This window comes from Camarhynchus parvulus, chromosome Z, assembly GCF_901933205.1.
Source record: "Camarhynchus parvulus chromosome Z, STF_HiC, whole genome shotgun sequence".
Classification (NCBI taxonomy): Eukaryota; Metazoa; Chordata; class Aves; order Passeriformes; family Thraupidae; genus Camarhynchus; species Camarhynchus parvulus.
The window spans coordinates 33,677,851-33,704,443 of record NC_044601.1 but is presented as its reverse complement, the minus strand read 5'-3'; the positions used below and the strand labels follow the sequence as shown (position 1 = coordinate 33,704,443).

Sequence of the window (26,593 nt, the reverse complement as noted above, 5' to 3'; positions counted from 1 at the left end):
CTCCTGTCAGTTTGGCAGATCACAGCTGGAAGCTCAAAGCTGTGAACATTCCCCTTGACATGTAAAATTATAATGCATGGAAAGAGAAATAGGTAGAAACAACCTTCTGCTCTCTTGAAGTATAGAAATTCAAAGCTGTTAGAAAAATTTCAGGCTGCATAACTGCTAGCAAGGAATACCAGCACAAGTTTTGAAACCAGGGAGTTGCAATGGCATATACTGACTGTTATGAAGATCAGAAACCATCTGTCTCTCACATCACCTGTGTCACTGGGTATCAAAGAAGCAGTGCTTTAGTCCACCTTCTGGAAAAATGCAAAATGCTAGTCATGCAGTGTGAGAAGCTAATCATAGGAAGGAGACTGTCATCCTTCTCATCCTCCAGGACACAGAGGCAAAGTACACACAAAGTAGTACTTCTGAACACAAAATTTCATCTTTCAGAGATGTCAATTCACAACCCTTGCCAGTACCCAGGTTTTTTTCATAAGTAATGCAACCCAGAAGCATCTCTTTCCTCAGTCAGCATGGTACAGCTGGATTGAAGTGTGTATCTTATATGAGCAAATACCACACAAGTTAGCCAGATTCTGGAATTTCAAAGCTAGGAAATGGCCAATTTTGCAACGCTTGTTTTGAAATATTTTTTCTTCTGATAAACACTTAGTTGCATTGTGTAACTTCTCAGTTTGGCTCAGTATTACATAAACTGCTAAGTGAATCTAGTTTTATTTTGTATATGAAGGTTAAAACCAGGAGAATTTATTAACACACCAGAAACAGTCAGCATCATAGCTAGGACTCTTGTGATTCCCAAGAAATGATTACCATCACAGAGGATCCAGCCTCTCCCTTGAAGAAAGCCAAAGGCGCACTAGCCATTCTGGCCTAATTCCATCACTCTCTTCATGATTCCCCAACCATACTGAGTGCCTCCATGATTTTCCTCCCTTTTTGAATTGCACTTTATTCTCCTCCACAGCATTTCTCTCTCCCTGCAATCCCTCATTCACTCTGTACTTATTCTCCCACCCTTGCTATCACCCACTTTTCTTCCCCAACACGAGCAATGCACAGCTCCACGATCACAGGCGATGTCAGCCCCCCCAGTGAGGCTGCCAGACAAAAGACCACCTTCCTTAAAGGAAGGCCCTTTAAAGTACATACTTCCCTACCTCTCTACAAAATCACTGTCACATCACTCATTGTCCAGGGACAGCCAAAAGAGGACCTCAGAGTAAAGAAAAACTAATTGCCAGACAACCTTCCTTCCCACTGCCAGAAGTGAAACAACCATGCCATGGCAGGTTTGCCAGGCAGCCTACCCCATTACTTTTAGATAATTAAAAAAAGAGAAGAAAACAAACAACAAAAAACCCGACAACATTTGCAAAACTTGCAAGGAGTAACTTTTAAGTTACTATGATGAGGGATATGAAGCTCAATATGTGGAGACAGGCAAATTTATGAGTGAATTGCTTCCGCCAGCAGAAAAGGGTGAGTTAAAGTATTCAGCTGTCAGCATAAATTCCAAGTTCTCCCTAAATAACTTTCTTTTGAAGCTTTAACAGAATACAAGCCTGCTTTAATATTTATTGATGCCTATTTTAGAACAGATTCTAAGGCTCTATACTTGAAAAACAAACCATAGAAATCCAACGAGATTTTGCTTAAACCTGTTTTTTTCTTTTTCAATTTTGTTTCCAAAACTGCAAGGAAAAGTTAGCAATATTTGTATTTGAAGTAATTTTGATTACACAGTGAGTCTTGGGACTCTAACTGGTCAGAGTGACCCCAAGATACATTAGAAAGTCTCTTTTCCCAGCCCAGCACTTGAAGAAGGAGTCAGAACTCCTCATTTCTCGGTCTCAAGGTTGTTTATTTTATCTTATCTATAAAATTTTTCTTCTCCTGCCCTGCCAAGGTCCACTGAGGAAGACAGTCAGAGGCACTCTGTCTGCCCCCTCAGAGGTGGTGTTATCTTTTTATACTGAAAACTACATGTACAATATTTACAATTACTTTCCAATACCTACCATCTATGTTAGACAGTGAGCTCCTACTCTAAACCAATCTAAAAGTGCCAACATCACAGCAGAAGATGTAGGCCAAGAAGAAGAAGAAAGGCTGGACACACCCAGATTCCTCCATCTTGCCCCCTGAACCCCCATGCTAAAAATGCCAAAAAAATCTATTTTTCTGCCCTGTGATAAATTCACTATCATTCTACTTAAACTTTTGTGGTTTGTAATTCTTCATATAAGGTTGGTAATTGTTTTTTCCAAGGGCAAAATCAAAGGCACAGGGGTCTTGGGCTCTGTGCCAAGGTCTCTGAGCCCCCTGGGCAGGGGCTCAAGTCCTCCAGGGCAGTCAGAGGAATTTCCTGGGTTCCAACAAGTGAGAAGTGTACAAATTACTTTTGACAGCTGAGTTTTATTTACATAGTTTGTGAATTTCAGACCATAGTTTGTGAAGAAAGGGTGCTTTAGTTCTCACCCTTTTAAAAACCTCAATTTTTATACAGTCTCATGAAAACATCATTATTTAAAATCTTTTTATTATAAAGTACATATGGATTCATCTTCTCCTAAGGTAAGGTACAGCCTCAAACTAGCAGACCAGTAGCCCTTTATGATTAACATACATGTAGAGCATGGAATTATTTGCCTTTTGAACTGTAACCAAAATACTTTGTGTAGTTGCTAGATGATTACAAATTAGATGAATATTCCTAAACCAATTTGGTGTGGTCTTTATCTCTACCACAAAGCCTGCTGGAAGATGTGCACTAGTGGTAAAATTTAAATGTTGAGGAAACAAATTCCCAGTTTTAGGCCAGAAATCAGTATTTTCTGTTTCTGCATGATAAATATGTCATCAAGCAGTCTTCAGGAAACTAATGCTTGTGCATAAAGAAGAGAATTTATCTTCAGAGGGACACTGCTAGAGATCCACTACTTTTTTTAAACTCACATTCCTGTTCTTTTAGTACTACGTTCTTTTTCTGTGGGCAAAGATTACACGAAGATAAAGTATACATGAAAAAAAAAATGACGAGACAGATTAAAATCCTTATTTTTAAGGTTATTGTGGGTAGATCTCTACGAATAGGATTCAACTTCAAAGAGCAACAGGAAAGAGCTAACTTGGATGCCGAGTTATCCCAAACACAGAATTCAAGAGCTGCCCTGGGCATGTTCTAAGACCCTTTTCTGCCTGACTGGGTACTCCCAAATACTAAAGCTGGGTTGAGACAGTGACAGTGTTGCAGTTAAAACCAAGCAAGAAATAAAGTTCCTGAAGTTCATCTTCTCCTACTACTTAAACATACTGTCACAATCAAAAATAGTGGAGTTGCTCCGTTTCTTTCTCATTTTTTCTTGGGCTCATAGGACTGAATGAGTCATTTGAAGTTATTTGAAGATGCCTCTTGGCAACTAATGGCACATGTGAAAGTACCTGCATGTCTAAATTAACAGGTATGTGTGCCTTAAAAAAAACTATGCTATGTGTCCAGCAACACTTTCAGAGTCAAACATCTCCAAAAGCAAGCCCAGTACCCCTTTACACATACAAAACACCTAACACAGGAAGGTGCAACCCTGAGAATGACCTTTTAGTGGTAACTAAAAACCAGGTAAATACAGAGTATGTTCCTGAGTGAAAGAAGTCCTTTCCTGGGAAGTTTCCTAAATATTTTGGTCTTGAAGCGAAAGAACGTAATAAATCAAACTTATAATCCAATCCTGGTTTATATTTCTCAGTATGCACTAAGTCCCCAGTATTCTTGAAGCACATTTATTTGCTTTGCTAACAAAGACACCTGTAACAGAGTCACCACGAACACAACACGCCCCCCTTGCTGTGGGGATGTACCTCTGGTTTCAATGCACATACCTGCCACCCTTCGGAGCCTCCTGCACACTCCAGAGCTGGGAAGCAGCCAGAAAAACGTCCTTTCTGAAAAGAGGTAAGAAACAGACTTTGACATCAGTACCACATAATTCTGAAGGGCAAGTTCTGATATGGGAATCTTAATAAATCCTCCCTCAAAAGTCTGGCTTTTGTTTTCCAGATTTCCAGGGTAGAGCATTCCTGACAAAAACCAGAACTGGTACATTTGCATCCAATGAGCCAAGATCCCGATGTTGCACTTAACACAAAAAAAAAATATTAAGCACACCTGACAAAAAGCAGACACATCAGCCCTTTTAAAACTCAATTTGTTTCTCCTATCCCAAGCTGGCTGATATCTACCCAGTACAAAATTATTCAGTACTTGCACTGCAGTAGCAATTACTGATATTGGTAAGAGTCTGGGACCCCTCACATGCTGGTACAGGATGTACTAGAGAGAGGTTAGACACCAGCCAGCCCCACAAACAACTACCTTTACTGAATTCATATAAAGCTGTTCCAACACCTTCCTCCATTATTAAAGAACTGCATTATGCACCAGCTTAGGAAAGAGGCTCTGGATATTGACAACGAAACCCAGCAAGCTCATATTTATTTTGCTGTAATCACAGGTCAAGAGTGGGCCACTCTGAAGCAATCACAACTGAACACAACAAAGCATTTATCCCAAGACTCTTCTACATTACATGCTTCCAATATGCAGACTCATAATACTGTTACATCAGATTGTATTTAGCATATGTATTTCCTAATGTTCATCAAAGCACTTTTAGAAGGCTGAGCCATGTGAAGGCATAGTGTTTTTTAAATGCAGGTCACCCGGCGGTCTGAAGTAGATTTCATTGTAGCCAATAGTAAAGAGGCTCCCAAAGATGCAAAGTGGTAAAATGGTGCACCTGACATAAAGTCTCCACTACACTTCTGAAGGCTTCATTCTTGTCCCAAAAGATTATAATGACTCAGAAGACAGAAGCCTCAAAAGAAACAGCCTAGAGACAATTACAAGAAGCAGCTCAATACTGCAGGTCTGTCTGTAAGGGTGAACCTATACAAGGTCTTTTTCAGAGATCTTCAACAGTGCATGTTTTGTGGCTACCAGTATAGTAAAAGGCATCAAAAAGCTACAATCAAGCACACTTTTGCTTACAAAACAGTATTTTCAGTATCTTTCGGGCTATATAAAGAGGGCGAGGTAGTCTTATCCTCCCCACAATCATTTTTGAACAAGATACACCACGACAATCCATTACATTCATCCATGTTATTACCAATGGGCTACTTTTCACAAACAGTAGCAGAATGTAACTGACTTATTTTGGATGTAAAAAATTCCCCATCCACCTTTCATTCTGTTGAAAACAAACTAGAGCAGACAAGCTGTAAATCATCTGATCAGTTATGAAGCTCTCCACAAATCAACTTACACCAGATCACCTCTATGCCTTTAGCTACTCAGTATTGAAGTGAATAGGTAAAATTTACAAAAAATTCCTGCTTGCCACAAGAGGCTATCAATCTACACAGCCACTACTGGAGTTTTCAGATCCAAGTATGCCTTCTCTACAGCTTATGCTCCCAAAGCAAACTATAATCATCTATTTTAGCTTCAGGTACCTTAAGGGGAAAAAAAATTCTCTTCTGCCTCTCTTCAGAAAGAGCTTCCAGCAGCCTATCACTTGTACAAGCACTTTCACCGTAACAAAGTAGTTGCATCTAAATGAATAGCTACAGTAAGTGTGAAACTCCTCTGAAAAGCCTAGCAGCAAATTGCTGACCTGTATAGTTTCCTGGCTTACTTTAAACAGCCTGACATGGAGGTTTTCAAGTCTCGGCAAATAGTTCCAGGTTTCTGAACTGTGATCTGAGGTCACTGGGGACTGAAAGACAGGTGGCAGATGGCTGGAGGTCAGGCCACCTCTCAAACAGCCTCTGGATCTCCACGGAGATGGAAAGAGGCAGATGAGCTGCTAGGACTTCCCAGCTGTGGCACCTCAGCTCAGGAACTCTGCTCCAAACGCAGTCCATCCCTCCTCAGTGTGGTCCTTGGGAAGGGGCCAGTAACCATCAGTACTTCCGGCCGAGAAGCCCACAGGCATGGGGCTGGGTGTGAGGGCGGCTGGGCTAAGGTGAAGGGTGGTTTGCAAGTAGGGGCTCATTCTCTCATTCTCCTTTGGTCACAGTGCCACCGCCTGCCTGTCAAGACATCACCTGTAGCCATGCTACACACGAGAAACTACTCCCAGCTTGCCAGAAGCTATGACATAATTAAGCCCTTTAATCCAACTAGGACTTGAGCATGAAATTAAACATCTATGTGAGCACTCAGGTTGGCAGACATCCTTCAGGAGCTCTTGCTTGACCCAAACCTCACAGGTGATCCTTTACAGCAGGTACTGCAGAAGATCCTTAAAACTTACACCCTGTCAGGTTTTAAGAGTACTTAAGTCTAAACTTATGTGAAAAAAACCCCTCTAAACTGTTTCTTCTGGCAATGATTACTTAAGCTTGGGGAGAAAAAATTACACCATGAATAGCTCATTATTTTGACAACTGTGACTAAGTCTTCAAAGATTAAAGAAAACACCTACTGGATTACAAATGAAAGACAGCCTGGAATACATTATGTAGAATAAAGGGATAGTCACCTTAACGAAATTTTTCATAAAAGATCCACAATCCTTCATACATGTGTGTTTGCATATACTTTATTTATTTGAAGGGCTCCTAATCTGTCAAATTCCAAACTACATTAATGTATTACAGAGCATTTCTGGCTGTCATATCCTACTTGCATTTAAAAAAAAATCCAAAGAACAACTACAATGTACTACTTTTCCTCCTGCACATCAATTATCATCCAGATCAGGAGCATTTCTTTCATTTTCTAGTCAAGCACATGCCTGCTGTAATCAGGTCCTTGTGATTCTAAATGAAGAGAAGAAAAAAGAAACTCAAGAAAACTAGCTTATGAACAAATTTTCTTTACTTGGAAGTCTCTGTGGGAGCCCATAGGGGCAAATTTTAAGTTTGGGAACATTTCTAGTGCTACAGCACTATACACTGACCTTACTGAAATATCATTTCCAGATAAAGACCCTGATAATCTAGAGCTATATTTGCTACCTCTATTTCAAGTCAACCACAACCTATACATACTGCCTTTCTTAGAAAAATTATTTTAAAAGCTTATGTGGAAGCCACAATAAAGCCAGTATACAGCTATGAGTAAGACTCCACAGACAACTGCTCACAGACTGCGTCTGTGACTAAGAACTTTCCTGTTAATGCTATGTGTTGTTTCACAGTTTTGAATCACACGAAAAGGTAGGCTAGACTACAAACTTCAAGAGCAGTGCATATTACCATCACTATATTTAAATAATTGATCTGAAACACTAAAATAACTGCTGCTGACACAGCCCCCACCCCATTCTGGATGGACCTGGTGATTATACCTGCACCACCTGTGCAAGACACTGGGGGTGAGAAACCAAGTAACAAATGTGCTACAATATTTAGAGAGCAAAGCTCAATTTTTTTTTCCTTTCCTGCCTGCAAAGTTTACTTTTCATAAAAAATATCTTAATTTCGCAGACCCATTTACTTGCCTATCAACACCAGTCTACTTTTACTAAACATTATAGGAAAAATAAGTACATGAGCTTTAACCTGAAGCAAAGGCCCATGCTAAACCTTGTTCTGAAACAATGAAGTGAAAAAAGCCCTGTTAGATCTCGAAAAGACATCTCCATCTCAGCCTAACTCTGCTGGGATCCTCAGTTTTAATTCCTGTCACCTTGGCACTCCTCAGATCTCCCAAGCATCTTCAAAAAAGCCAAGAAAAATACAGAAACTAAACTGGTGGTAGAGAGCTACAAATGCCTTCTGTACCCCAATGACAAAATAAGAATATCAAGGCTGGGCCAGCTACTGCCATGATGAGAGTTTCTCCATTTTTAAGGATATTGAGAAAAATCTCCTGTTAAGCAACTTAACTTCCATAAAACTGAATAGGAGCTTTCATGATAGTATCTATGCATCCCAACCCCTCTTCAGAAAAGGACATGAGTGGGTTTCACAATTTCAGCTTTCTTCCAGTTACAATACCATACAAATATCAACACAAGAGTATTTTAAGAAAAACATGGTAGTGGTTTAATAAAAAATAAAGTAGTGGTTCTGAACCAAATTCCAGTAAAGGCAGAGAACACCAACACAACTGTGTGAGTCCAACAGCCACAGCGCAGGAGAGAAGAAACAAGGAGGCACAAATGCATAAAGAAAGTAACAAGTATCAGCACTTTTGCTTGAGATTATTCTTTTTAAGGCATCACTTCAGGGATATGTAAAATGTATTCACACCGCCTTTGCTTAAGAAATAAAAAAATTCAGAAGGAACACTACAATATTCTGGTCAATACAAAAACAGTCTTTGGAGAGCAGAGATCACTGTAACCACCTCCACAATCATCAATTTTTCTACTTCAAAAATGTCAATATAAAGGAGACAATTACTACTCCTCTTGTCATAAAATCCCGTGAAATCCATGTCTCTTTCTCCTTCTATCAGAAAAGGAGCAATCCTAGAAATTATCTGCTGGTTAAAAAACCTAAACAAAAGTCTAAGTTCTGCCTGCATTTTTCATTATTGCTCTTTTATCAGATGTTCTCTAAGGTCCCTAAAGGAAAATCAAGAGCTAAGAAAATCCCAAAGACCCATAAAAACACGTGTCTTACCCAAAAGACTATCAGTTGCCAATTATGGGGAAACATCTTCTAACATTAATAACAAAAGTTACCGATTTCTATATTCATTCTGACAACATGCCAACCCAGGAAAGCTAAAACTAAGATCAACATGCTGTATTATACCACTTGCTTTCTCAAGAGCTTAGATCAAATAAGCAATTAAATTTTGTCACTTTCAGAGAACTTTTGTTCCTTTTAAACTATGTAATACTACAGTATTTCCTAGTTTTACTTTTTGGATTGTTTACATAAACTGCACTAACCATGTTGACAGGCGATAGTCTGAATATGTTTAAGAGTTATCTGAACATAGATTACGAAACACCTACGTTTGACAGTGTTTCATATTTAGTGTTTTTCAATGCTGTCTTGGTATTTTTCTCTCTAGCCTTGAGAAATACATGGCCCTCTCCCAAAAAAAAAAACCAAAAAAAACCAAACCACCCAAAAAACATTTCCCCCCCCAAAAAAAAACACAAGGAAAAGACATGAAGAATCTTTCACATTCTTCAGAAATTACTATTTTACTATCTTGATAGTACAGAAAAACCCAGTTCAGTATCAGATTCTAGTTTTTCAGGCTTTCAAGCCAGTTTTTAACAAAATATTCCAGATACTGACAGGTTCCAGATTCTGAAGTTTCTTGACTCTCAGAGGAGGCAAGTACAACAACTACCTTTTCCACACAGCCACAGTTTTCACTACCAAAACATCTCTGGGTGAGTTTTCCCACTGAGAACACTCAACTTGTTTGGCTGTACATATTCCTACACACTGTCAACACCCTGCACTGCTCAGGGACAGTATGCAAAACCAGCCTTAAACTACCTTTAAAAGCACATTCAAAACACTGCCTTCGTTTTTCTTTTTTTTTAGTTCCCTAAAGTTATTTGGCATTCTTGCATGTGCAACAGAACGAAAAAGAGGAGCAATTTTCACCTCAACACATAAAATTACAAACCAGTACTTCTTCAACTGCATAGCAAAAGATTCTGCACTCTAAAGAGAAGCCTTGCAAGAAGTTACCTGTCCGTCCTGAGAAAAGGTTTCTGTGTGGGAAGAAACAGACAACTTCAGTGCAAGGAGGCAGAGTCAGCTTCCTGGTTTTGTAAGACCTAGCACAGCCTCCCTGAGGGAGTTGCACAAGGTTGCTGAAGTAGGGAATTTGAACCAAGTTATTCAAAACAGTGGAGAAGTAATGAAAACAGAACTTAACTGTCTTTGGCTATATAAAAATCAGAAATTGAACCTTGCAGCAGTATCTACTATTAAAAAGAATCCCAATTAAAATTCACAGGTGGAATGCACCCATTTTTTGTAAAGCTAAAACAAAACTGTGTCCAAAAAAAACCCTAAAAAGCTATAAAAAGGGACTTCCTCAAGTATTCCAAATTATGCAAGGACACCTCTGACTTATGAACAGGTAACATTTTTTCTAGTTCTGAGTATCTTTATCTCACTATAATGCACCACACCTGCTTTATCACACATGGCACTTTGAAACTATCTTCCTCTCATGTTCAATTGTACAAATCATAATGAGAATCACTAGAACTGGTTAGGACAACAGTTCACAGCATGACAAAAACATGCCAATTCAATACAGCAAGACAACAGAATGAACCACAAGAAATTCATACATTCTTGAATCCACCTGTACCACATTCCCAGTTACATTTGGGATGAAGAACTACAACAACAAAATGCCACACAGGTCTGTGATAATAATTCTGAGTTCTCAGTTTTGGATGCAGTGAGGGCATGGAAGCATCACCACTCCCAAGTGCTTTACCTGTCCCTCCACAGAGCTGCTTCTACTGCCAATCACACAAATCCAGCTTTGTATTTGACATGAATCATGCTGCCTGAACAGTAAAATCCATGCAATTTTTCCTCCATCTGGCATTACACACGTTGAAGGTGGTGCTTTAAAGCCCTCTTTTTTTTTTTTCCTCAAATAATTGCATTTCTATGGCAGTTAGCGGAAGAGTCACCATCAAAGGCTGTTAATTGCAACGCTCCAAGCTGAAGCCAGTGCCTCTATGCATTTGCTGTTTGTTTGGGAAACCACTTTTTCAGCAGCAAGTTTCACCACTTGGATTTCTGTAAGACTTACACAGAACTTCAATTCCTTTTTTCATGTCACCCATTCATGTGATAAAGTCATATAGGCAATCTTCTCAAAGCAAACGCAGTCTTGGCCTCTAAACTTAATTCCACTGAAAACCTGATACAAAAATAAAGAATTAACAACAACAATATACTATAAAACTAGTAATTTCCCTCAGGCCTCTTTACCTTTAAATTAATGAAAGTAACAGAAACATCTTATTTTTGCTTTCCATACCCATTCTTTGGTACCTGACTTTCAGACAACAAATGTGAAGCTCTATTTTCAGATACCACAGCAACAGCATAAAGAAGCAATGTAGTTTTTCAAGTTTCATTGCACTGACACAAGTAGAGTCTGACATTCTCAGCCCTCACACCTGGTCTACCACCAGGTAACAATTTTTTTCCTCTTTCTCTGGCAGTATTCCACTTACACGATGAGATAATTCACTCTTTTAAAATAGCACATTTAGGTCCTAGACACCAGGTGATAAATTACATGAATGTCTGAGACACTCATCATAAATTTAGCAATGTGCCAGAGTGAATGGCTTAAAACAATCATCCCCTGGGTCCCCGAAATGGGGCTGGGAAAAACAAGCAAGATAACTGCTCTTCTTCCTTACAGCTGCAAGGTGCCCAGCATGCCTACTCAAGCCATCCTGCCTCTGGCTGCTTCTGTGTCCTCTGCTCTCCATCCATAACTCCCCGTCCAGACCTACACCAGAGTGCAATTGATCAGAGAGGTCAACTGATCAACTTCCACAAGTTAAAAATCTGCTTTAGGAGGGGCTGGATCACGGGAGTTTAAATCCAAGCATAGCGGCCCTTTCAGCAGCCATGCTAGCTTGTGGCCAACTGAAATGAAAGTGCAACACTATGGGAGACCAAAGTCTGTGCCTTCCTTGGGCAAGGGGGAAAAATGGGAGTGCCAAGTGCTCACTCCAAGTCCTCCCTGCCTCATCTCAGGGCCAAAATAAGAAAAAGTGAGGAAGAGATGAGAGATCTTGGTCCATGAAAGAAAACCCTGAAGGGCTGAGGGCTGTGCATGATTAGGCCTGCGACAGACATAATGCAGCTCTACCCTCTAATGCTGTATAGCACCCACCAGGTACGGAGCTTCCTGCAGGACTGCCTGCTGAAAAAGATGTTGAAAAGACAGAAGTCCACCCAAGGGTAACACCACTTCCCAAAGAGTAAACACTGCTCTTCTGCTGCAACATCATTATGAAAACAACTTACTTTATTCTGCAGGGGATAAGCAGCTACAATTCCTTCTCATCATTTTAAACCCTTGCCACAAGCATGTTACCATTACATTTGCTAGCATATTCAAGAAATTCCATTGTCCCTAAGGACCGGCAAAGATCACATCCCATGGCATAACCACATGTCCCAGCCAACCTCACTCAAAACATGACACATGAGGTCTAGGGTCAAAATTCAGAATTCATCACGCACTCCAAGGGTCATTTAAAATAGCTGAGATCATCTCCAATAGCAACATGCAACTCATGTTTTCTTACCAAGCAAGAAATACAGTAAAATAGCCTTGAAATTTAAGAAATCATTGTCTCACTCTAACAGATATAGCTAACGCAAACAGCTTCAGTGGCAAGCATTTTAAAGGGTTGGGATTTTGCTATGTTTAAGATTTGGCTAGGTATCCTTTTTTACTATGTTAAAAACTCTACATCACCCCCCTCAATTTTTATGCTGAAAAGTAACAGAACCATACTTCTGAAATACACTGCTAGTGCTTTCCACCGACAGCACAGACATGGATTTTACAAATCATCCTTAGATTATTTTACCATTGCTCACTAATAACCTTTGCTGTTTTTTAAACTATGTACAGCCAGGGAGTCTGCACTCTTCTGTAAGATATACAAAGAAATTATAGATACCAGCAAATACAAAAATGTTTGCACAGAACAGAACTTGTTAAACATAAGCAGAACTCAGTCAGCAACAACTCAGCAATGACTGACTCAGGAGTTTGAAAAAAAAAACAACCCAAAACCCTCTGACACAAATGCAGTGATTAATCATTTGCTGTTGCATCTATTCTATGGGGTTATACAGCATTGATCATAACTGTTCCTGCCTCAATACGGCCCTTGTGCTGATATTAATAATGCAAAGGTCATTTTGACCTTTACCTAGTAACTGGGTATCAGTTTGTGCCCACATTACTGCTTTCCGTACATCCAAAAACGCAGGTGCAAATCTTTCAGTACAAGTGCTTCAGGTTTCACATCAAATTATGTGTGAGCATGTCAGGAATAGGATTAATAGAAGCTTTGCTCGCAGAACATTCTCATGAGCATTACTGGGATTTTAAGTCCTGCAAAGCCTAAAATGAGCTTTTTCTTATGCCAAATGAAATGCTGCAGAGAGAGTCATTATAACACTCGATGATTAACTTGGAAAACCTTGTTTCCACTGTCATTATAGATGTTTTAAGAGGAAAGATAGGAGATATGCACACCACAGAGGTTCTGCCTCAAACTTTGTTGATAAAAACAGATAATTACTACAAGTTTCTAGCCATTGAAAGCTAAATTTGAGGGTTTTTAATATTACAGAAAAGCAGAGCTGGAAAATTACACAAAGGCATTAGAGGCAAGATGAGATTTATGTGCTTCCTACAAGGTTTAGGGCTCAACAAAGAAACTAAGCTTTCCATGGCAATGCTGACCTCCAAATGCCACAGCAACCACCATTCATGTCTTATCTCAAACCAGAGATTCCCACCCCAGAACACTTACAGCTTTCATATTTCAAATGTCAGAGCTGAAAAATTAGGTTAAGCTGAGCCAAATGCAAAAGTTAATCCCAAACAAGAGAGATATGTCAGAGAATTCAGTAGCAATTAATGTTACTTGTGAACCAGATTCTGCAGAGGTGTTCAAGCCATTAGCTGCTTCCCTGTACCCCTTAATAACTCTCTGAGACCGTCAGACACTGGTGACATGTTACCAGAAAACATGCAAAGAAGAACATCCTTAAGACTGCTATATCCCCTTTCCTTGGTGCATAACCCAGAACAAGTGGAGACAGGACTCGAGAGGACACCTTCGCTGTCTATATTCCAAATGTCATTCTATACCACAAAACACCCTTCTCTTCTAAAGTGCACTCAATAAAGCAAAAAACTAACAAAAGCCCCCATATAGCCTATAAAATAAATAGGCCCTTTCTACAAAGGAAAACAAATATCATCCTTCTATATTAATTCAAATCAATTAAACTTTAACCTTTAAAATTCTTTGTGGATGTATTAATTTTCTAAATTTAAATTTCGATTGCAATTCAGCACATTTGCTACAAATCTGGTCATTTGTTTTGGTTTTAATTTTTGTTTGATAAAGGCAGACTTCATACAGTAAACAAATTAATGACTCTTACTAAAGCATTATTTTCCTTCTCACTCTCCCTTGACACTTTCCCCAATTTCCTCTAATTGGAATATTAAACTATTGCAAGAGTTTATAATTAAAAAAAAACCCAAAACAATGTCCCATTATTAAAATGTGAACCCAGCAATGTTATTTATTTGTGGAGCAACTTCTGATACACAGTTTTCTTTCCAAAAAATTATCTAGACTTCTTTGAATCCAGAAATTTTATATTTTTTCTTAGAAATTGAAAAACATTAATCTTCAAGTTTCCTATAGGATGTGTAGACTTGCACTGAGAATTTAAATCTACTAACAATCAGCTTGCTTTTCTTAAGTAGCTTTTGCAGATCTATTAGAAGTCATCCAAGGTAACCATGAGTACACACACTACAAACTGAAATCAGTACTCCAGATTAACATCCTCGTATTAGCTGCTTTGCTACTGCTCCTCTACAATTTAAGACAGAATGACAGATCTCATTATTTTTGTTGCTAAGAATCCTGTCTCCTGCTGGACTGTTTGCTAGCAAGCTTCATTTAAGCTTCCTTATTCTTACAGGCTGCAGACATATTTCTGCTTGGCAAAACACTGTCTTTAACAACAGATTTGTTGTTCAGTGACACATGAGAAACTGCACTACAGTTTGCATGCAACGGTCTAGGTTGCTCACCAGCAAGGTCAGCCAACTGCACACCTTAAAGCACAACACAAGCTGCTCCTTATTGATTACAAAACCTCCCTGATTGCTCTCTGAGAAAGTCTAAAACTAGTAGTCACTCTGCATCCAGAAACCACAGCATCTATGCTCAAACAGCTCTATCTTTCTAACACAATGGGCATTAAGCACTTTATCATTAGCTCTTTTGAGCCATGGCACTTCAGAAGTATCTGAGTAAGTTAAAGTTTTTGAAATCTAACATGCTCTGGAAGGCTGGTGACATATCCAATGCTTTAGTGACCGAAAATGGTGATGCAATTTCACAACAGTTGACCTCTCCCTCAAGAATGCAAGCAAAACACTAGTCATGCTGTGTTGCCTTAGGTGATGTTAAATGGCATTACTCCTCAGCAGGAAAAAAAAATCCATTGCTTACTTACCTTTGTGTTAGAATGAAACAAAAAATTTAAAATGTTAACATTTGAAAGTACTGCTCAAAAAGAGCCTTCATCAAGACAATGATGAACTTATGACAAGCTAAAGAATTAGGTCTATTTCATATATATTTCAGCAGTGATATAAAAGTTTCATCTTGCTGACATTTACCTAAGTTCTCCAAATTATTCATGATACATAGGGAACCAAAGATGCATCTCCCACTGCTTCTCAGACTATGAAAACTGGTTGTTTCATTCTACCCACTATAGGATTTTTTGCAAGATTTCCTACAGGAGTCATTCCTGTTTAACAAGAGAGGCTTCACAGGACACTTCCTGAGAATACAAGTCCTGAAAACAATCTGGTCAGGTCCTGATCAAGATGAGCTGCTGACTAGCAATCACTCAGACCAGTCCATGGGCGATGAGTCTTTTTTCATCCAAGGCTCAGAACTTGTCAATAGCATCTATCTTCCCTCTGGTACATTTTCCAGCTCTCAGAGACATGCATTATGCTCAAGCTTCTCTGATACATGATAGTGCAGTTGCCAGTTCCACGTCTGAGAAAGAATGCAAGAGCCTGGGATCAATTCCTTTACCTCTGAAGGACAAGGTAACTGCAAAAACAGAAGGTGCCCATGCCTGGGAAAACAGCTACTGAGTAGAGCACCCCACCAGCTCCTGTGGCACACAGAAGCTGCTGGTGAAAGCTTGGCTCAGGAAGCCTACTGAAATGTCACAGTGGACTCAATGAAAGGCTCTTCTTGGTAGAGCACTTAACAACAGTTTAAAAAAGCAAGATTTTACTAATCAGTAAGACTTGAAGACTTCAGCAACTCCAAAAGAAAGAAGGTGAGACGCCTGCCCAGTGAGGATTTTCATGCGGCTTGTGAAAGTTACAACTTCAGCAATTCAGTGAAAGTTTGCACTACTTTCAGCTTACACATCTTAATGCTTATGTCACTTGCCAAATAGTTCTCTCCTACTAAGCCACTTCATAAGGCTTCAGGGGAAAAACAGATAATAAACAAATAATGTTTAATAAACATTATTTATCTGTTCCTTTAACAGTCTGAGGAACTGGTAGCATAATTTGCTCGTAAGCACCTCGCATCACTTTCCATCCTCCTCTGCGAGGATCTCCCAGCCACTCACCACACTCCTTCACAGCTGCCTTGACACCTACCAGAGCTACTTCATTCTAGCAGCCACTGCTTTGCCACCATAGGACTCTTCCAACTGCACGGAAGGATCTACACTGGCTACACGGGTAGTACAACCACACTTTCAGTATTTATACACAAGCTTAGAAAACACCCATCGGCTGACACAATCTCATGCATATGAATGCAGACAGATACGAAAAAGTGCCTACTCTCTTAGGAGCACTCTATCTGGTCTTTTAGCAGCCATACCCGGTGCCCTAAATAAAGCCCTCTCCCTGAGTTGGTGCTAAGCGAGAGGTGCCAGTGCGAGCAAAGACGCCATGCCAGACCCTCTACTCTTTTCCATGCTGCCAGAAGAGGCACAGGTTAGGTGGACTTCTCTCTCACATTGCTATGCAGGGTCCTATTTCATAGTTTTGACTCCAGGATGATTGATAAAATTTCAGACCAACAAGCACCAAGAAGCACTCTCTCAGACAGCAAATCACATAACCTGTTCTTGGGATACCAACAGCAGAGATGCATGATTTCAAGGAATAAATGTGCCATCATTTGGATTGCCTCACTGAGACTTCACCTAGAGCTGAATGGTATTTTTCAGGTGAAATGTTCATCCAATAAAAGTCTGTAGTCCTCCAATCCTTGCCTTCTCATCTTGAAATTGAGACAAATAAGATTACAAGACCTTAAAGTGATCTGCTAAACCAGATAAAGCAAACACTTCAGTGTGTTATTGCAGCACACTGGAAGACTTAACAAAAACAAAAACTGTTTCTCAAAGGAAGAGGTCTTCATAGCAGCAAAGCTATGGAGGAACATGGAGCTATTTCTGCTGCTAGCTTGCCAAATTTAAAGAGAAAACAGCAAATAAAAATGTTTAGAGAATATAAAATATTATCAAATCCCATTTCAATAATGTCAATTGCTCGTAGTCCAAAAGATTAAACTCTATTGAATTAGAAAGGATGACATGTCACCTTCAGAAGCCTGTCTCTGACAATTATATCCATAAGACTGCATAAGGCTGATCAGAAGCAGAAGATGATAAGGTAAGTCTACAGACCTGAAAGTCAACTTACTAGTCCACTCTGCAAATAATACTATAGGCAGGCCAAGGTTTACACAGCATTCACTCTTAAATCTACACAGTGGAGGCTGCCCATCGAGAGGACTTGAGGAAGCTAGCGTAACAATGACTCAGTTTTTTGTACCTGAAAGAGAAGCAACCACTGATTAGCAGGATTTGCATTGAGCACTAAAGAGAACACAAGAACAGAACAGGCACAGCTTGTTTGGGCAAGTAACATCCGCATAGTACAGTGGAGATAAAAAGTAAAAATAAAAAGGAAAATTAAAAAATCAGCTGTTCAGAAGAAAGCTATCTCAGGGGAATAAGACAAAGAAATAAGTTTTAAATCAGGACACTCTACAGTCCCATCATCATAAAGATCTCACTCAAGAGAAGCAGCACCAGCAGCACAAGAGGTTAGGGAAGGGAACAAAATGACGTAGAAGAGGCAACTGCAGTTACTCAATTAAGCACAACCTGAAGCCATGACTTAAGGCTGTATCCTTGGAGTACTGCCCTTCCTCCCACCCTCCTCTACTGGGCCACTTTTGGCAGCAGTTCAGAGTAGTGTGAAGCTACCTATGAGCTATAGCACTTACAACCAGGTAAAAGTTGCAGGAGTGAATATGGGAACACCAGATTCCTTTTACTCTGCTGCGTATTAGGAAAAATCTGGAAACAAAGCAGACTCCAACTAAGAACTATTTGCACTCCAGTCTTAGCAGACATTTTATCTTCTTAAAATATGGATCATTATTACATCTCCAGTTTCAAGGAATCTGAAAATCTTCTCCATCAGCAGAGAAAAACACTACCAAACTAGAAAAAAATGTTTTCAGATGTTGTGTATTGTTTGGTTCAAACCAATGCTGACCAGACATAAGAGGCATCTATTCTGCAAAATGTCTGCAGACATTTTCTTTCACTTCTGCTTATATAGGGCCAGTGGTTGACAGAAGCTAAACAAAGCAAGAGCAAAAGCAGAGAATTTCCATGGGTCAAAAGATTAAACCTAGACTGCAAAGTGGCAATCATTTCTGCCTTTATGAGGAAAAGGCCATAGTTAGAACAAGTGAATTTAGTTAAATCATAACCATATTAAGCCATTCATCTCTGTGCAGAACATCCCAGGCTTTGCAGCTAACATTTCACTACGTGAATGGGTAAAAACATTTGCTCACATAAGCTGGTTAAATGTGATTCAGCCCAGATGTCCGAATGGCTTAGCAGTCTTTGTTTGCAAAACATCAATAAAGAATGACAGACACAAATATAGGACTGAGTTTCTGTCCAGAGGACGTGCAAGGACTGGCGTTTAATAAGATTACTTTTCATAGCATATATTGCTAACACTCAGTGATGTACCAGAACTATGGTTATAAAACACTCAGCTCTTGTTCAAATGAAAAGTGAAAATGGGTGCAATCTAGAATCTAAAACATCTGCCCATTAGGGTCCCCAGAACCTTATGAAGCAGTGCCGCATCTGTCAGTAACAAAGAGGCAGAGAGGAAAGCAGAGGTAAGAAAAATGCTGCCAATCTTGGTGAATACCTGATACACCATGGGGTGGGGTGAACTGCTCCATTTACAGCCATGACTGTTTTCATAAACATGTACCAGGATAAGTCCAAATACTTTGTCTTACGGACAGTGGAAGGCATGAGATAGCTAGGGCCAGAACTGCATTTACAGTGGATGTGCTCAGATGCCTCTATCACAATAGTGGCACTGTCCAGCTCTCTTAGTACCACATACAGTTCTGGAAAACACACAGATAAAAGACAGCATTTTAAAAGGAAGTATCATAGACATACAAAGCTTAACAGGAGAATCCAGGGTGAAAATAACACAGGGAGAAACTTCAAACAAGGCCAGTAACATGCCAGTAATTCATCCTTCCAAATTCAAGGTCATTTTCTACTCTCATGGTGGAATGTATTGATTCTAATTAAGCACAAAATTTCCTCCAGCAATATGATGTCTGGCTCAGCCCGTTTCCACGATGCATGTGTACATTACAAATTTACCCTTAAAAAAGCAACCTGCCTAAAAACTATGGTCTTGATCTATTATGCAAATACGTGTAAACATTCACAACAAACTTCCACACAACTACTACACTGAGTTATTTGGTTCAGTATGGTGAAACAAAACAGTACACAAATACCTTGATAAATAAAGGCATTCCTCTGACTCAATCATAAACAACAAATTAATCCCAACACTACTGTCCCAGATTATCTGCTAGAGGCATTTTAACAGAGCTGAAACCAACAAAGAAGCTTGTTTAGAGCCCTTGTTTTATATTCCCCAGAATACACTGTATACCAACAGACAAGCCTTAACACACAAGTTCAGATCTACCAGATGTACCAGTCCTCCTCCATTACTTAAAACAAGCTAATATCCAATTTGTAATAAAGAGGTATTGCACAGGCAAAAGAATGGATATGCTGCAATCAATACCAATAAAGTTAGCATTATAGCAGGACACTGTCTTCCCAGATTTCAGGTTTATTGCCTTCCAATTTAATTTTAAAGACAACAAATTAAAGGAAACACTCAATTCTGAAAGGACCTAACAGCCCTTCAAATTCTCCTCCTTAAAGCTATCTTTGAAGCTGTACAGACATACTGCTTGTAGGAGGATACTCAAGATATTGTGACTTGAGAGTATTTGCCTTGATCCAAACTTCAGAAGTTCTTTTTTAACACTGGGGCTAGAAGGATTGGGAGAAAACTGAGCATCAAGTACCTAATTGCAGCTTAGGCACAAGCAAAGCAAAAATTTGCTCACGCTGCACACACAAAACTTTGATCAACACAAGAACACTGAAACCCTGAGCAACCATGCTCTTGGTACACTTCTGCCAGAAGTTTTTTATATTCTAAAAGAAGAAAATTACCTTTCAGGTATCACTCTCATTCAAAAGCTATTTATAACTCCATTCCTTTACATTTAGTTATAAATGTAAGTTTTCCACTGTGCTCTCCAGAAAGGAAGCAAAAAAAAGAGTAAAGCAAAGGATTTTGTGGCAAAGAACAGACTTCTGGGGTCAAGGAGCAAAAAATCAACTGGCAGAGAAACATGCACAGAAAGTTTACTGATGAAATGTTCAGTCTTTTGTTCTAATTCATACCTATCATTTCACAGAACAGAGGCACCACTCTCCTGCATCTATATTTTGAAGGTACAGGGACCAGCTGTTTTACACGGAGCTGTACAGATATTCTACCTGCCACACACTTAGGATGGCAATGTACAAGCAGTTGCTCTAGCCAATTTTGTTCCAAAAGCAGCAACTGCTTTCCTTGCCTAAAAAGAATTTAATGAAGCCATCTGCTCACAGTGCAGTCTATTCTAAAAACATCCTGCATTCTTTATGCTCTCTTTTGCAGTACAAAGTCTGGCTAGCATCCCAAGGCTACAACCTTTGCAAAAAGCATACAAAAATTCCTGAAAATATTTTGTTCATATTTACATTAAAATACTTCAGTATCTGCATATATCATATGCAGACAGCACATCACTGACAACGTTTTTGGCAATACTTGTATTTTGAAGAAAGGCAATAGACTAGTAAATTGGAATGCAAATTAAATTTTGGAATGCTTGTTTTTAAATATTTGAATGGATTATTTGGTAATATAAACAATGTCCAACGAGGAAGCGAACTGATCAAAAATTTAAAAATTGTTAGCGTGTTACAGCCTCATATAAGCACAGCCAAGAAATTAAGAACTTATGTTCCTTTAAACTCTATCCAATGCATCTGTAAAATAGCTATCAGGAAATGCAGATTTAAAACAACTGCTGTAGGCGCTGCAGGAAAGCACCATGTTTAATTGCCACACACCTGCGACAGCTGCTTTCAGCTGTCAGGATGTTGCCATCCATGTGGGATGCACAGGACAAGAGTACCTGGAAGTAGCATAACCAGGCAAGAATGAACCTGAAGTCAATCTCCTATGTGAAGCTACTGCTTTTACACGTGGTAAAGATAGAGAACATATACTAACTTTTAACACTACAAACTTAGAGGCACATTCCTCCAATTTGTCATCTGTTAGCATCTCTCTGACAGTAGCTTAAAACATGATCTTTCAAGGAGATATATTGCAGCAAAAGATTAACTTCTGCTGCATCTGGCAGTACAAATAAGAGTAAGTGTCCTTTTCCAATTGAAAATACTCCCTTTACCCACAAGTTCCAAACCTGTTTCATTGTGCGTCCAGCAGAACTCTGAAATCAACAGTGCTGCAAATCCATTAGGAAACAGAAAATACATTCATCATGGTAACCAAGCACACTCGGACCTTCCATTTTGCATGGCTCTTCTAGACCACTTTCAAATACAGTTAATGGTTATGCTAAGTTACCAACAGAACACCATGAGCCAAAAACCAAAAAACAAACAAAACAAACAAACAAAAAAAACAACCCAACAAAAAAACCAACCAAAAACCTGTAAATGGCACAATAATAACACCTTACTCTGTTTGCAGGGAAACAGAGCCTTCAGACACCAAGAGTAGCAGCCTGAATACACATGTTTTGGGTTTCATTGCTTCCACAGTGAGACCTTCTAGAAGACTAGCAACAAGAAAGGGAGATATCTTTCAAATGTTTTTTATGACAATTTCCAAAAAGCATGGTTTCTCTGTGGGACTCACATTTAATGTACTACACATTGCATATCCAAAATTTCAGTAATCATCTGGTGCCCAGGAAAGTTATAACAACAGCACAGGACAGGCAAAAATCAGACCAAAGCTGCTGTTAAAAAAAAAATTTAAAAAAAAATCCCAAAACCAGCAAAATTCCACACCAAAACCTGTGTGTGAACATTTGTTCTGTTCTCACAGCACTGAGTGTCAAAATTCCATGCTCACAGTTCAGAACATATTGTCAAAGAGCTGCTTCTTCAGAGAGCCAAGCCTGTTGTAGCATGAAGAGAGGGAAAAAAATCTCAATTTACATTTTTTTCTCCCAGATTTTTCTGCGATAAAACCAGAATTGCACCTTCCAAACTTGGCCTCTTCAAACAGCACAGAGCAAGGAAAGCAAGGCTGTCATTTTGGGGTTTTATACATGGAGAAAAAGAAGTACAACTGCAATGTACTGTAATGATTAAGCAGTATTTTTTTTCAAAAATTCTTCAAAAGCAATCACATGTCTAGGGTCACAGCCATAGGCAACTCATTTAAATAACATGTGTCTGACAGAGAAGGTTTCCAAACTCGGCCAAAGCTACCAAAGGGCCTCCATAAAGCCAAAATTAAACTTCTCATAGAAGCCAGTTCTCCTGTTGCAAATGGTGTCCTCATTCTACGTGTTAAGTGACTGAAGCGTAAGATTCATGAAAATCACATCAGAAAGCACTAAGACAGTGCCACAACTGTTGAAAACACACAGTGTCTCCTATTCTAAGAAGCAAAACCAGTTCATAATTCAAAGGAAAAAGATGGAAGTAGGGTGTTTGCTACACTCACTGATTTAAAACACACAAGTATACTTCTCCTCTGCTCTGGCCTGAGAATTTGTGCCATGACAGAAAAATCTTTACTAAATGAATTCCATCAGCATTACCCTCTGTGCCACACTGAAGGCACATCTACAGAGGAATGACAAGATGGGCCTTATTATGAACAACCCCAAGAATGCTGTGCCCTCCATCCCTACACACCCCTGGTCTCAGGCCAGAAGACAGGCGCCCAACAACACACTGTGCAAAGGGCAAGCAAAATATCTTCCATCAAAGGAGGTATGGGAGTTTGCACTTGGCTGTCAGTGGCTACTCTGGAAATTACTGCTCGAACAGCACCCACCATCCAGCTCCTTCTCACTTTCAATTAAAATTCCCAGCATCATCCCCCACTGCATACTGAACCAACCTAGGCCATATGGAGAGAAGACTCGCATTCTCTACAAACATGGCAAAAAGAGAAAAGGCACTCCTCCAAACACCACTTTCTCAACCAGGGATCCTAGCTGAAAGAACTAAGGCAGGGATCCACATTGCTGCTTGTTTCAGCACTTCTCAGACCTGCCACGTTCTGGAGAATATACTTCTGGGATATAAAAAATATACTTCTAGGATGTACAAAAAAAAGTTAAGCAAAAATATATTTTCCAGGTTATTGACAGAGTCACATCTGCATATCAATATGCCTTTTTTTCCCTCTTGTTGTCTGGTGTCTGAACAGTGTTACTTACCAAGGATTAAAGAGAATGTAAACTAGCAAGTGCTTGAAATTTGCTCTATGGGAAAAGCCCCCAAATGTTTGAAGAGTATCAGGCACAAGATGGAAGGTAATTTGAATAAATATTAGCAGTGCTTTAATGGAGATGTAGAGATTTGCCAGCAACAAACACAGTCTTCTCTCCACCTCCACCAACCAGAAACAGAAAGTCATCACCCAAGGGACAAGAACAACAGGATCAGGCACACAAGCAGAAAAATTCAGGCTTTATACAACCACCAGACAGAGACTGCTTGAAATGACACTTTAACAGCAGTATATAGGTAACATACGCATTAGTGTGAGAGATGCAGAAAGCTACACATGCATCGTTTTCTACCCCTTGTTCTTATAGACAAATGAAAAAACTAGATTTGAAGTTTCAAAAAACTTACCCAGCAGAAAAACTAGGTTATTTGCTTTTATGCGGAGAAATGAAGGTGTGACACCACTTTTCAGCCAGCTCAGTTTCTAAATACAGCTCAATACAGAGCCAGACAAGTTTTAGTACTAAAGCAAGGAAACAAGTAAAAGCTCATTTAACTGCAGTTTTTCAGGAAGAATATGCTTGCTCTCTTCCGCAGTGCAGAATTACAGCTTTGGAAGGTGTTATGGTTTTTACTGAAATTCTGCCAACCACAGAAAACACACTGGAAACTACCAGACCAGTTGCTGCCATGGAACAAAGCATGCTGAATGTGTTACTCACAAGTTCGGGTTTTCACTGATCCACCTGTCTCTTCAATTTCTAATTGCACGAGTGTAACTTTTTAATCTCTTTTATGTAATTTTCCTTCTGGCAGCTCCACCTGACGAACTGTGATGCATGCCTCTTCAGCTCACAGCACACACAGGGTTAACACTCTTGCTAACCGAGTGAGAAACACTGCAGAATACCAACCAATTTTATTTGAAGTCTGCGTTAACTTGTGTTTGAGCTATAGTGAAGGTGAGAAGCATAGAGAGAGGCTGGACCTTTGAGGCTCTGAAAACTGTGCTGATACCAGAGGACTGAATAAGCCTAAGTGCAAGTGCACAAGATGCTTCTGTCACACACACACATACACAGGAGAGCACTTCAAAAACACCAACCCGAGCATCACTGGAACACACAGCCACAGACAGGATTCTGATCTACAATAGTACCAAAAATGTGTCAAAGCTTGTCATGCAGGTGCACTAAAAGGGTGGAAGATCTCGAGTTCAGAATAGCAGGACTCAATGCAGATCCCATTACCTTTGCTCTCTTCCCATCCTAGACCTCATTTCAGTCCCTTAAGCAGACAGATAATGTGGGCTTCAACTGCCTCCAAAGCCTCTCTCTACAGCAGTGTCTGGGGGATGCCAAGCCCACGTAACTCCATTCTCACTGCCAGCCAAAATGTGAGCTGCTCCCAGAACATTAATAAATAAATAAATAAGTCACTGAATTACAGTGGTCCCACAGTCCTCTTCTGTTCCCATGCTGATGAAAACTAGCAGACGGTGGCAGAGACATAATGATTTTGCATTATGAGAATACAATGATGCATCATAAATGGTCAGCAGCAGGACCCAAAAACGAACACTGAGGAAGAACAGGAGGGGACAGGTCACCTATGCTGAAGCCTGTTTATTTACTTTTGTCTTCCATCTTCACTGACTGCAGAACTCCAAAAGCCATTTTGAGCGCTGTGAGATAGAGAAGATAAATGCCCAATGACAAGTTCAGCAAAGTCTAATTTATACCACAAGCTTATTTCACTACTTGGATAGGACAAAACAAGTACGAATAAGCACTGTTAGCATGTTTAAAATTCACTTGCTATATGTTGAAGACTAAAAATGTACCATAAAGATCATTTAGAAAATCAAGGCAGTGGGTATGGCAAATACAAACCAACTGAAGTTACAGTTTTAACACAAACTCTCACAGACTCAGACTGATGGAACTTCAGACAACAAACAAAGGCTGCAAGAACAAAAAATCAATCTGAAAGACACAGTTCTGTGAATAAACCATATGAAGTAAACTAATTTGAAATACACTGATGTTTAACCAAATTCTGCCCTTTCACCCTATCAAAGTTAGAGTAGTACTCTTATCAGAAGATTCTAAAAGCACTGCTAGAGAAGCAGGTAGTGGAGAGAGTAATTAATGGCTACCCCCCTCCAGATCAATGAACAGTGACAGACTGATCATGACGCACAGTATAGTCACAACAGCTGCAGCAGACCGAAAACGCTTTGTACAAAAGCTGCAATCAGGATAGTTTAGAGCTGCCAAAGAAAAAGTTAACATACAACTAAGACTTTCACACACAGGCACTTCATTAACCTTTGCTTTTCATGCTATGCACCCTTGAGTAACAGGTATGTGAAACTTTGTTTTAGAAGGCTTGTTTACCTTACTGTAAATGTAAGGGGCTCCCAAAGACAGCACTGCAGTTACTAAAATGGTTTAGGTGAGTACTGCCATCTTGAAAAACAGAACAGGTCTGTGATTAAAGCTCTGCCTAAGCAGGATGGTATCCACTTGCTTCCCTGTCAGAAGAACTGGATACTAAGCCTCTCACTCTCAGAAGAAGAGCTTCAAAACAGATAAATCATAATTCACAGCTACTGGCACAAGTCTAACTTTTCTGCCAATCAATGAGTTTTAGATGCTGCAACTCATACACCAGTCTGAAAGGTTTCCAAGGCAGACAACTAAATATTCCTGTAGGTTAGTGTATCACTGAGCAATGGGCCTCCTAGCACAGTTTAAACAAACAAACTGTACTAACAGACTGTCCATTAATTAAAGCTGACGCTTCCTTGCCCATCAGGCAACAGCATTCAGGAGCCATCACATAA

At 39.6% G+C, this 26,593-nt stretch overlaps 1 protein-coding gene across 6 annotated transcripts in view; it reads right to left on the bottom strand.

Annotated features, from left to right (window-relative positions):
- The window catches only part of SEMA4D (semaphorin 4D), a 100,452-nt gene that overhangs the window by 41,750 nt on the left and 32,109 nt on the right, over window positions 1-26,593 (bottom strand). For all 6 annotated transcript variants that reach the window (XM_030968921.1, XM_030968925.1, XM_030968923.1 and 3 more), the window contains exon 2: window positions 3,898-3,960. The gene's annotated coding sequence lies outside the window, so the exon portion shown is untranslated. The remainder of the gene's footprint in view (window positions 1-3,897; window positions 3,961-26,593) is intronic.